A 13,381-nucleotide genomic window follows, 5' to 3' on the forward strand; every position below is an offset into this window, starting at 1 on the left:
TTTATTTATCAATTTATTTTAGAACAAGCCGTTAAGCCCGTTAAAACGGGCTACATCCCTCTGTCTCTCACCTCCCCCTCATTCTCTCTCCCCTCACTCTTCACCACCCCCTCCCTCCCCCACTCCTCCCCTCCTCCCTCCTCTCACTCACTCCCTCCCTCCCTCTCACTCAGTCCCCCCTCTCCCCCCCTCCCTCCCTCTCACTCAGTCCCATTCCTCCCTCTCACTCAGTCCCACTCCCTCCCTCTCACTCAGTCCCACTCCCTCCCTCCCACTCAGTCCCACTCCCTCCCTTCCTCTCAGTCCCACTCCCTCCCTCCCTCTCAGTCCCACTCCCTCCCTCTCACTCAGTCCCCCCTCTCCCTCTCACTCAGTCCCACTCCCTCCCTCCCCCTCTCACTCACTCCCACTCACTCCCTCTCTCTCCCTCAGTCCCCCCACTCCCTCTCCCTCAGTCCCCCCTCTCCCTCTCCCTCAGTCCCCCCTCACTCACTCCCTCCCTCCCACTCACTCACTCCCTCCCTCTCTCTCCGTCAGTCCCCACTCACTCCCTCTCCCTCAGTCCCCCCTCTCCCTCTCCCTCAGTCCCCCCTCACTCACTCCCTCCCTCCCTCTCAGTCCCCCTCACTCCCTCTCCCTCAGTCCCTCCTCTCCCTTCCTCAGTTCCCCCCTCCTCACTCCTCACTCCCTTCCCACCCCACTCTCCTCCCACTCTCTCACTCAGTCCGTCCCTCCCACTCAGTCCGTCCCTCCCTCCCTCGCTACTGGCCGCTACCGCCACCGCCCGCTGCCGCTACCGCCGCCACCGCTGCCGCCCGCTGCTCCGCTACCGCCGCCGCCCCGCTCCGCTACCGCCCCGCCCCGCCCGCTGCCGCTACCGCCGCCGCCATTTATTTTTTTTTTTTTTTACGCTGGCTCAGACCGACGTGCTGGCCCGCACATGCGTGGTAGAGCTGCTCTCTACTGCGCATTTGCGGGCCGTCGGTCAGAGCCCATTTATAAGGTAGATATTTATAACATGCAGGCTCAAATTACCTGTTCTCTGTGAGGGATAACATAACATCCATAATTCTAATAAGCTCCAAAGATCATAAAGGCCAACACACAAAGAAAGCTGAGCACCTAACCTAGTCACCTAGTTTATGCTTGGTTGTGGATCCTAATGCTAATTTTCAGCTGAATTTAGGAATCTAGATTTTGGACTTAAAAGCCTGCTAACTTTAGGGAATAAAAAGTAAGGAAGATACATTTATCTCCTTTTTGTTCACCTACATTTGACATCCAAGTCATGTGCGCAATCCAGAAGTGACCCATTTTCAAAAACCGGTCGATGATGACCCAGATTACAGTATTGTTCTGGGAAGGAGGCAGGTCTGTGATGAAGTCCATTGAGATGCTGGACCATGGCTCAGTAGGTGCTGGAAGCAGTTGGAGTAGGCCCCAATGCCATCTGATAGGTGGCTTCTGTTGGGCGCAGACGGGACATGAATCCACATAGTTATGAGAGTCTCGCACCATGTTGGGCCACTAGTAATATCTCCGTAACATCTCTAAGGTCCTGGTACAACCCGGGTGTCCTGCCAACTTGGAATCATGGGCCCATTTCAGAACTCGTTCACATAATCTACGTGGAATGACGGTTTTCCCCACTGGAATTGTAGTGGTCACGGCAAGGGATATGCAGGCAGGATCTATGATGTGTCTGGGAACATCAGGAACATCCTCTGGTTTGAAGGATCTTGATAGTGCATCAGCACAGAGGTTCTTGGAAGCTGGGCGATAACGTAGAACGAAATTGAAGCGTTCAAAGAAGAGCACCCATCAGGCTTGTCTAGGATTCAAGAGTTGAGCTTCTTTAAGGTGCTCAAGATTCTTATGGTTGGTGAAAATGGTAAATCAGGTCCTCTAGAGAAGTTGGAGTCTCCCGGACAGAGAGAGTTCATCTTTGAGAGTGCTGAACAGTCCATCTAGGAAGATGGCTTGCAGACAATCTTCTTGCCACCCAAGCTCAGTAGCCAGGGTCCTGAATTCCACCATATACTCAGAGAGGGTCCATGACCCTTGACGGAGGTGGAGTAGATTATGACTGTCTACAGCTTGGCGGCCTGGCTCTCCGAAGGTCTGCTTGAAGAGAGCAACAAACTCAGAAAGCATGGAAAGTATGGGATCGGAGTGTTCCCATAATGGAGAGGCCCATGCAAGAGCCTTCCCTTCTATTCGGGAAAGGATGAAGGTCACTTTAGTGGTTTCCTTCAGGAACAAGGAGGGTTGCAGTGCAAATTGCATGAAGCACTGATTGAGGAAGCCACGACAGAAGCGTGTGTCCCCGTTATATCGAGGAGGTGCAGGGAGCGCCAACGATGCTTTGGGTAGCATAGAGGCCAATAGGCCCAAGGGATTGGCCAGAGCTGTATCTTGCAGCTGGGAACGAAGCTCTTCCACCGAAGAAGCTAGCGATTCCAAAGCTTGGTGATGTTCTTTGACTGTGGCGGCCAAACCCAGTAGGGCCCTGGAGGCATGAGACTCCACCGAGTCCATGGCCTTGGCAACCTGTTGAGTTTGGAGGTGGATCCTTATCAAGGAGCAGTGGAGAACGGCTCCCTGGTAGGGACCAGGAAGCACCTGCCCCCAGGGGGTGGAGCACAGGAGGAGACAGAGGCTAGGAGAGCTTCACCACTGGAAGCCCACTGTCCCCCCGGGTGGAGCCCTTAGGGACCCGGGCCGCTTGGACTTAGGTGGGTCTCGCAGGGTCTCCTGGAGAGGTAGAGAGGCGTGCCCATGAGCAGCAAGGAAGCGAGATCGGTCACTAGGCTGTAGGTCTGGAGAAGCAAGGAAAGCCAGTACAGCGTAGGCGATTACAAGGCAAGGGACAAAGCCAGAATCCAGAGATGTGGTCAATGGCAGCTGGGGTCAGAATCCGAGGATCAGTCTGAGGAGTAGTCAGTGAAGCAGGGGTCAGGTTCCAGAGGTCAGATGAGGGCACAAGGCAGGCAGAGGTCAGGATCTAGGCAGCGAACAGAATGGTCAAGGAGCAAGCTGAGGTCAGTACCAGAGAGACAGTCCGAGGGTACTACCTGGGGAGACAGGACGGACAGACACTGGAACAGAAGGACGCTGGAACAGAAGGACGCTGGAACAGAAGGACGCTGGACAAGGCTGGAACAAGACTGGAACAAGACTGTGAACATGAAGGCAAACTAGTACACTTACAATGCCGACCCGATTGCCAAGGCAAGGAAGTGCAGGCAGGGACTTCCTTATATCGTACGTTCAATCAGGGCATGCCGTGGAGCTAGGACCCACCCGTGGCCCTACAAGAGGCTGGTGGTCCGCACGCACGTGAGTAGGGGCATGGCCAACGCCACTGAGGACGCCGAACTCCAGCTTGAGGCCTGGTGCACAGTGGAAGGCCCGGCAACCACCGCCGCGGGACACCGAGACTTGGAGGAGCTTGCGACTGCTGCTGCGGAGGCCAACCCGTCACCTGCAGAGGAGCTAGCAAGGTAAGCAGGCCCATGAGCGGGCCAGGCGCAGATGGGGCGCGCAATAGGCTTGTTTCGTGTTCCAGTTCATTTCTTCTTTGCATGTTTTTATTTATACTTTTTGGTCTCTTTATTCTGAATTTGGTTAGGGTCTATTTGTGTTCTGCATGTGTGACCAAGGATAGGTATTCTGCTGGCATGTAATTTCTGTGTAGGGATCTATTGCCGTCTGATTTGTTCTATTTTCCTAATGTGTATTGGTGTTCTAGGGCTTAATGCACTATGTGTAGTGTTGCCTTTTCATAGATAAGGCTGTTACTTTTTGAGTGTTGGTAGTTACGGTTGTTTTGATATTTGAGGTTTACTATATTGTAATACTAATTCCATTTATTCATGACTTTCTGAGAGCTAAGCCCACAACCAACATGCACTACATAAAGTCTAATTCCATATGTGTCTTTTATGCAGAATTTTCTGGTTGGAACCATAGGAGTGCATATAAATATAATATACACATAATTGATATTTTTGCTTCAGAAGTCTGTAGTTATGAGTGTTCTTTTTCATCTATAATCTGTTATAAATGCATTATTTAATTGTGTGTGTGTATGTCAGTAGAGGATTCGGGGAGGGCATGTGTGCAAGGCTATAAGATTTGCCTAGGGTACTATTACCCTTCCACTGACTATGGGTTCTGGGAGGAGGGGGCAGCAGCAGGTGTTAGTTATTAAAAATATAGATTACTGGAGGAAGTTGAGCTCTTTTGATGGGTCTGAGACATAGACTGAATGAAATGGGGCAGGGGAAAGGGACAGCATAGTAATTGTTCACATAAGGCAGCAAAAAACCTAGCACCGGCCCTGATCAAACAAACAAGGTGGGATCACTAAGCTGAGAGGCAAACTACAAACATAGAGATACCAAAACTCCCATACTGGTACATAATAGGAATGGCAGATAGACATATTAACAGCATAATCCCAAGGTGGTATATCAGGAGCTGGCAGGTAGGCAGAATGGTACATATAAATGGAAGAAAGACTACCAAGGTGAAATATAAGGGGTATAGAAGCAAGGTAGAGTGGTATTCCAGATATGTCTTCCTTTGGAAGCACTTGCCACTTGTCAGATTTAGTTCAAGAGAATGATCTCTTATCACTATCCTTTTTGTGACATAAGTTTTTGCTTTATTCCCTACTTGAATTTGATCTTGCATTTTGAGTTTCTTGTAAAATTTAGTCACAATCAGAAAATGAAAATGATCCCTTCTCAGTGCAGCTTTCCTGGTGATTTGTGGTATAAATAGTTGACTAACGTGTGTGCCACCCCAGAGGCTCTCCCTCTCCCCTCTCAGGCATATCACACAGCATAACACCAGGAAAAAAGGTGTAGTTATTTCCGGCATTAAAACATGCGATAATGTGCGTTACGCTATCGCACGCAATGTTAAACACCCCTCATTTTCATAAACTCTACCCAAACTCCTCCCTTTTGACTACATTTTAAAATTTTGGATACACATCTCGTGATGTGTTTTTTTTTTATCCCGGGCGTTATGACATTATCGCAGGTGTTAGGGCCCTAATATCCGCGTTAAGACCATAACACATTTTGATGAATGACCTTATAAGTTAGGGGCGTTCCAGGGGCATAACTGGGAGGAATTGAGTTAGCTGGATACCTTAGTTGGCTAAGTCTGGTAGGGCCAAAGACCTTTCCAAAGTTAGTCAGCTAAAGTTAGCTTGCTAACTTTAAGAAAGCCGGCTATATTCAATAGCATGACTGCACTATTGAATATACCTCTCAAGTTAGCTGGATAAGTTTATATGAATATGGATTCCTGAGTGTCCAGGGCTCGCTATGGGGGAAGATTAATTTCAAGGCCCTTTTGCATTGGTTAATAGTACACTCCCTTCCAATCCCTCTGTAAGTAGCACTGACAATCTCCAAAATCTAGAGCAGCAATAATCGTGCTGGAAGCTGAATGGTTTCCAACTTAATTTTACTGATAGTTGATAAGATGAATGAAAAGTTCTTTACAGCTCTTTGATGTTAAATCCAATTGATTTATATTGTTGAAAATTTAATAAATTTGAGACCTTACTCTTCCAGCAAAAGTCTTTAGAATTTATGAAAGCTAATTTTCTTAATAATTTATCTCCTTCGCCTGTCTAATTAATTGGATTGAAAAAACTGTAAACCTCATAAATTTTCTAGTAGATTCTTCCCATTGTGAAATGATTAGAATTTTAGCTCCAATTACTTAACAGAATGAAAAGTTCCACTTTTTATACCTCTCCTGTAGTCTTCATAATTCTCCTGACTTTCCTCCTGGTGGTACCAAGTTGGCATTCTTCTGCCTAGTGTAACACACCTGGGACAGTAGTAAAAATACTAGTGAATGATACCTTCATACCTTCTTTTCTCTGGTAATGGATATGAATCTATTGTTCTGCAATGGCAAAGCTTCTCCTCAGGTCCTTTCTAGGATAAAAAAGACCGCTTCCTCGAAATAACGAAAAATCTGAGCCCCTAGGTTTCTCAGTCCATAAAAATGCAGTCAGAAAAACCTCACTCAAAAGGGAAACCAAATGAGAGAAAGGAAGGATGGGAAAACGTCATTCTCCTCAAAAGGGTCTCCAAAATTCGTGACCAAAAATAGGGTGAAGGCACTCTGTCTCCAATTCTATATCCAGGTCGCTGTAAGCGACCACATCAGGACAACTCTGGAAAAATTGAACTGAGAATCCAAGCTGTAAGATGGCGCCAGGAGTTTATAAAGACGTAAGCACACACCATCTACTTCTCCCATATGGGGGAGCCCAAACTCCAACCTCCACTCGCTCATTTCTCTGTAGTTCCCCATGGTTTTGGTTCACTACTTCTGGTATGGATTCCTTACATTTGAAATAAAATATTTTAAATGCCTTCATAACCAAGGTTTGCCTGGATGAGTATGTCTGAGAAAGAGACATAGTACATTTGGGAATAGTAGGAATATCAGGCATAGAGCAGGATGAGAGATATTGCATGGAAGCTGCATAGGTTAATGAAAGTGTTAAGGTAAACCAATTATTTTTAAAAGGCTAGTACCAGCCTTTTAATAGATTTTGCATGAAAAACTATAAACAGTTCATAAAAATATGGGACTCTTCTTAAATTTTTTGCATTATCTGACAGTGTTAAACAGAAGGATATATTATTCAAGATGTCTCTTCAATTTTTCTCCAAGCGAAAAAAGTTTTAAAATTGCTCCCACCGAAGCCAATGAACTAACCTGTGGAATTATCCATGGATTAGTGGCCTTGTTGCTACAAATGCAAATGAGCTGAGTAGCAAAATTTCACACACAAACAGATAACTTTCCTTCATCCAGGGGAAGGGTTTTTTTGGGGAGAGAGGGGAGGTTGTGAAAATAGGCCCAGAAAGACCTTTCTGTGGGCCTGTTTTCACAAAAGTAATTATTAATGAGCTGCTTTGCATGTTTTTCATTGCAGCAGCTCATTCATAATGAATTTAAATAAAAATGTCATATATGGCAAACTGTGAGTGAAAGCTTACTGGGGCAGATTTTCAAAGGGGTACGTGAATAAGATATGCTCGTACCCCCTGTAAACCTGCCCCAAGCTCCCCCTGCGCGCGCTGAGCCTATGTTGCATAGGCTGCCGGCACGCAAAGCCCCGGGACGTGCGTAAGTCCCGGGGCTTCGTAAAAGGGGCGGGAGGGGGCGTGTCTGGGGCGTGTCTGGGGTCAGGGGGCAGTTCGGGGCGGGACAGGGGGCGTGGTGCCGGCCCAGGGGCGTGGTCGAGGCCTCCGGACCAGCCCCTGGGTCGGGTGATGGCGCGCCAGCAGCCCGCTGGAGCGCGCAGATTTACACCTGCTTCCGGCAGGCGTAAATCTGCCAACAAAGGTAGGGGGGGTTTAGATAGGACCGGGGAGGTGGGTTAGGTAGGGGAAGGGAGGGAACAGGTAGCGCGCGCCAGGCTTGGCGCGCGCAGGTTGCACAAATGTGCACCCCCTTGCGCGCGCCGACCCCGGATTTTATAAGATACGCGCGGCTACACGCGTATCTTATAAAATCCAGCGTACTTTTGTTCGCGCCTGGTGCACGAACAAAAGTACGCGCGCGCGTAAATTTATAAAATCTACCCTACTATATATTTGGGTGAGTAGGCACTTGTGATCAAGTCTTTAAGTTGAGTGCAGAGTTTTAATAAAACATCTGGCATGACTCCTCCTGTATGTCCCAAACATTATGTTTATGTTATTCTGGATTTTATGTTTCTGGCTTAATATCTTTGAATATATCCTTTTATGACAATTGCTATTTAGCAAAATCCAAACATTTTTTGCTCTTCCCCCTGGCAGAGACCAAAATGAACTTGGTGAATCAAGCCTTTAAGCTTTAAGGGCTAATTGTTGGATAGCATTTCTGAGTTATAATTTGACTAAAGATGATGATAAATTATCCTTTCCCTTCTTTCATGTTTAGGTTTGGTTGTTATGACCAGGACATTATTCTGCCATCTCTAACTTAGAAATAATGGTGCTGCATTGATCATCAGCTAACCTTTCTTCTTTGTGAGTAACATCTGGGAGTATATATTTCACACAGTTTTGCTATTCAAGTTTTCTCTATGCATGACCTTATCCTGTAAATGTTAAGCAGAATTAATTAAAACAGATATTTTTTTTTCCTACAGCAGCGCATTTTGCTCAACAAAATAATGTATTGCTCTGCATAATTTTTCATGACTAAAATTATTTACTTTTTTGGAGCTGTCACTGTTTCATATATTTTTTATGAGACACTACTTTTTGTAAATATAAATTTTAACCTGCTTCCCAGCTGTTGTCTTGTTAGTCCATGCATTGAGCTTTTAACCAAGTTGTCAAGACTATGATTAGAAATGCTTTCTGCATTGTCTACTGCAGTCAAGTTAAACATCGCGAGAAGTGGATCCAGAGCTATACCATACAACAAACCAGCGCTGACCTCAAGGCCAATTGGAGCCATTTTTGACAACAGGACCCAGCAGTGCACGAGTGACTGGAGATCACTCCTGCCCCATTTCGACTTATCTCGCCCCAGAGATGGTAGTAAGATGGGTACAGAGAGAGTGAGGAGATGAAAGCCAAAGGGGTAATTTTTTTTTTACTGTGGCAATGCTAGGGAGTTTTTTTTGCAAAGGAGGGAACTCATCCCTTCATTTTTTTTTTGGTGGGGGGGGTTCCTCCATTTTTAATGATTTTTTTTCAATTAAATGAAAAACATCAAACAAAATAAAAAATGATTTAAAAAAAATAAACAAAATGAATAAAACAAAACTAAACTTTTTTTTTCCCTTGCACATTTTTATAATGTATTCCTTTGTTTGGTATAACTGAAGGTAGTGGGTGTTTTCAAGAAAAATATGTTATTGTATCCATTAAAATTTAAAGACAACTCAAAATTGACTTCCAATTTTGAAGTATCATTAGTTTTCTAAAACTTGAAAAGCTGACTTCAGGTTCTAAATTATTATCTTTCAAAAAACCCAATATACATTTCAACTAATTCAGCTGAAAATAAATGTTAAAATGTTGAAAGTTGATTTCTCCACTTGAAATGAGAAATGTAGAGTTTTTGGATTTTTCCTGTTTTAATACTTAGACCATTATGATACTATGAACTTTAGATCTAATTCTAACATACAGAAAATAGCATCATACTTATCAATTCTGATTATACATATCATAGTTTAGATGTTTATATTATACTAGCAAAATGACCTGTTTTTCATAAAGATTGGTTTTGCTAGAAAAGAAATTGTAATAAAGCTTCTTGATATACAATATTAACTGATTTTCCTCTTGGTGAGAGATGTATAGAAAATATGAACTTTCGACAGAGACCATCACCCGGAGCCCTTCAAAGGCCACTGACCGGCCCTTGCTCCCACCCACGGCCACAAGGTGCCGACCCAAGGCCCGCGAGTTCCCCAAGCCCGCGATCGGGCCCTGCCACCCCTACTCGCCTGCCGGCCTCCAGCATAGAAGTTTCCGCCCCTGGACCTGCTACATCATCCAGACGCGACGAGGGACATGATTTAAAAACTGCGCTGGTGAGCCATAGGCGCCGTGTGCCGTGCGTAGCACACCAAAGGAGCACGACTAAGGGGCCTGCCCCTTAGTGTGCCCCTTTGTGCTGCACCCTGAGCAACAGAGAAGCATCGAGGGACAGCTCGTTTAAAGACCCCATTGGACCGGCCCGCTTTCCAGTCAAGCACACGCACTGCTATCCCACGACTGGTGACCCAACAGCCCTTTAAGTATTGACCCACTATACAAACTGTATATCTTACCACTATCCTGGAATTTTTGAATCCTCCCCCCTCCTTCCCCTCCCTTCCCCCTGAAAATATCTCCTCATTGCTTAATCTCTAAGTTCTCCCCCCCAATTGTTCATCACACATCACATCCCACCCTCATTCTCATTCCTCACCCCGCAAGCCTCCTGTACTTACATCACAAACCCCACCCGCAATAACCTAATAACCTTCAGTCATACCTCACTAATCTAATCATGCTTAAACACACAATACCCACACTTAAACACTACTATTCTGAACGCAACATACTCCACCCCACCCACCCTAGTGCCCTCCACAGATCCTGCTACCAATTATTTTAACCCCGCTAACCCAACTCATTGGCTTTACCGCTTTCACCCTCATACTCTGCAATTCCCAATCCATCATCAAAAAAAACCTATACTCAACGATATCCTCCTAAATGACAAACCCGACATCTGTGCCATAACCGAGACTTGGCTCAAAGAATCTGATACAGTACTACTAAACCAACTCCCCACTGACAAATATGACATCTTCTCCATACCTCGACCCAAAAAAAGAGGCGGAGGCCTACTACTTGCAGCCAAAAAACACCTCAAACTGATTTCCCAAACCATCAACACTGCACCCAATTTCGAAATTTATCTCTTTAAATCGCCACAACTCCAAATATGCTTAGCCTACACCCCCCCCAGATCTCCTCGACAGAAATGGCGAAAAGACGTCTCTCCTACACAACTAGCAAAATACAAATCTGCCCTACACCATTATCATGAGACCATACTTAAAACTAAGCGAGAATTCTACGCTCAGAGAATCCACAACCTACAATTTAACGCAAGAGCCCTATTCACAAACGTCTCATATCTAACCAAAATCTCCCCCGCACCTATACCTGACGAGGACGCCAAAACAAAATGTGAAGACTTAGCACAATTCTTTCATGATAAAATATCTAAACTCATGACACGCTTTTCAAAAGCCCCCTCTCAACTAAAGCCCTTCCAAAAAATCCCCCTGCCACTCTAAATGTGTTTGAGACCACTGCATCCACCGAAATAGAACTACTCCTAAAGAAAATGAAACCCTCATCACACCCATCAGACTCAATTCCTACCAAATCCCTCCTATCCATCCCAACATCATATCCCAGCCAATAGCCAACATCATCAACCTTTCAATCTCTCTTGGAACTGTTCCAAATGCACTAAAACAAGCTATAGTCAAACCTATCCTAAAGAAACTGAATCTTGACCCTTCAAATCTTGACAACTATCGCCCAATCTCTAACCTACCCTTCCTTTCAAAAATTCTCAAAAAAGTAGTCAACCACCAACTAACCGACTATCTAGATAAACATAACATCCTCTTCCCATCACAATTTGGCTTCTGGAAATACTTCAGTACAGAAACCCTCCTGATTACTCTTACAGATTTCCTCCTCAAAGGACTAGACAAAGGCCAGTGATACATCCTGGCATTACTTGACATATCATCTGCCTTTGACACCATTAGCCACAACATCCTACTCGACCGACTTGCTGAAATCGGCATCTCAGGTAGCCCGCTACGCTGGTTCGAATCCTACCTTAAGAACATAAGAACATAAGAAAATGCCATACTGGGTCAGACCAAGGGTCCATCAAGCCCAGCATCCTGTTTCCAATAGTGGCCAATCCAGGCCATAAGAACCTGGCAAGTACCCAAAAACTAAGTCTATTCCATGTAACCATTGCTAATGGCAGTGGCTATTCTCTAAGTGAACTTAATAGCAGGTAATGGACTTCTTCTCCAAGAACTTATCCAATCCTTTTTTAAACACAGCTATACTAACTGCACTAACCACATTCTCTGGCAACAAATTCCAGAGTTTAATTGTGCGTTGAGTAAAAAAGAACTGTCTCCGATTAGTTTTAAATGTGCCCCATGCTAACTTCATGGAGTGCCCCCTAGTCTTTCTACTATCCGAAAGAGTAAATAACCGAATCACATCTACCCGTTCTAGACCTCTCATGATTTTAAACACCTCTATCATATCCCCCCTCAGTCGTATCTTCTCCAAGCTGAAAAGTCATAACCTCTTTAGTCTTTCCTCATAGGGAAGTTGTTCCATTCCCCTTATCATTTTGGTAGCCCTTCTCTGTACCTTCTCCATCGCAATTATATCTTTTTTGAGATGCAGTGACCAGAACTGTACACAGTATTCAAGGTGCGGTCTCACCATGGAGCGATACAGAGGCATTATGACATTTTCTGTTTTATTCACCATTCCTTTTCTAATAATTCCCAACATTCTGTTTGCTTTTTTGACTGCTGCAGCACACTGCACCGAAGATTTCAATGTGTTATCCACTATGACACGTAGATCTCTTTCTTCGGTTGTAGCACCTAATATGAACCCAACATTGTGTAATTATAGCATGGGTTATTTTTCCCTATATGCATCACCTCGCACTTATCCGCATTAAATTTCATCTGCCATTTGGATGCCCAATTTTCCAGTCTCACAAGGTCTTCCTGCAATTTATCACAATCTGCTTGTGATTTAACTACTCTGAACAATTTTGTGTCATCTGCAAATTTGATTATCTCACTCGTCGTATTTCTTTCCAGATCATTTATAAATATATTGAACAGTAAGGGTCCCAATACAGATCCCTGAGGCACTCCACTGTCCACTCCCTTCCACTGAGAAAATTGCCCATTTAATCCTACTCTCTGTTTCCTGTCTTTTAGCCAGTTTGCAATCCATGAAAGGACATCGCCACCTATCCCATGACTTTTTACTTTTCCTAGAAGCCTCTCATGAGGAACTTTGTCAAACGCCTTCTGAAAATCCAAGTATACTATATCTACCGGTTCACCTTTATCCACATGTTTATTAACTCCTTCAAAAAAGTGAAGCAGATTTGTGAGGCAAGACTTGCCCTGGGTAAAGCCATGCTGACTTTGTTCCATTAAACTTTGTTCCATTAAACAACAGACAATACAGAATTAAGATAGGTAACAGTGAATCTAAAGCAATCAACCTATCCCAAGGTGTCCCACAAGGCTCTTCCTTATCCTCTACTCTCTTCAACATCTATCTACTACCACTCTGCCACCTCCTCTCTGAAATCGGTCTTCCTCACTATTTATGCTGATGACGTACAAATCCTCATCCCTATAACTGAGACTTTACCTTAATCCCTTAAAACCTGGGAAACCTCCCTCACTGCAATCAACAAACTCCTCTCCAGCCTCAACCTCGCACTCAATATAGCTAAAACTGAAATCATGGTCATTTCACCCCAACACAACACCCTCACCCCCTCCCTCCCCAACACCCTCCCCCCACAATCTCCACTTCGCAACACATACGAGACCTAGGTGTCATCATCGACAATTAACTTAATTTAAAGAAATTTATCAACTCCACATTGAAAGACTGCTACTTCAAGCTGCACACCCTAAAAAAACTTAGACCCCCTCCTACACTTCAATGACTTCTGCACCATACTCCAGGCCATTGTTTTCTCGAAAATCAACTACTGCAATACCCTCCTTCTAGACCTTCCCAAAAAT

Source organism: Rhinatrema bivittatum, chromosome 1 (assembly GCF_901001135.1).
Source record: "Rhinatrema bivittatum chromosome 1, aRhiBiv1.1, whole genome shotgun sequence".
In the NCBI taxonomy this organism is placed as follows: domain Eukaryota; kingdom Metazoa; phylum Chordata; class Amphibia; order Gymnophiona; family Rhinatrematidae; genus Rhinatrema; species Rhinatrema bivittatum.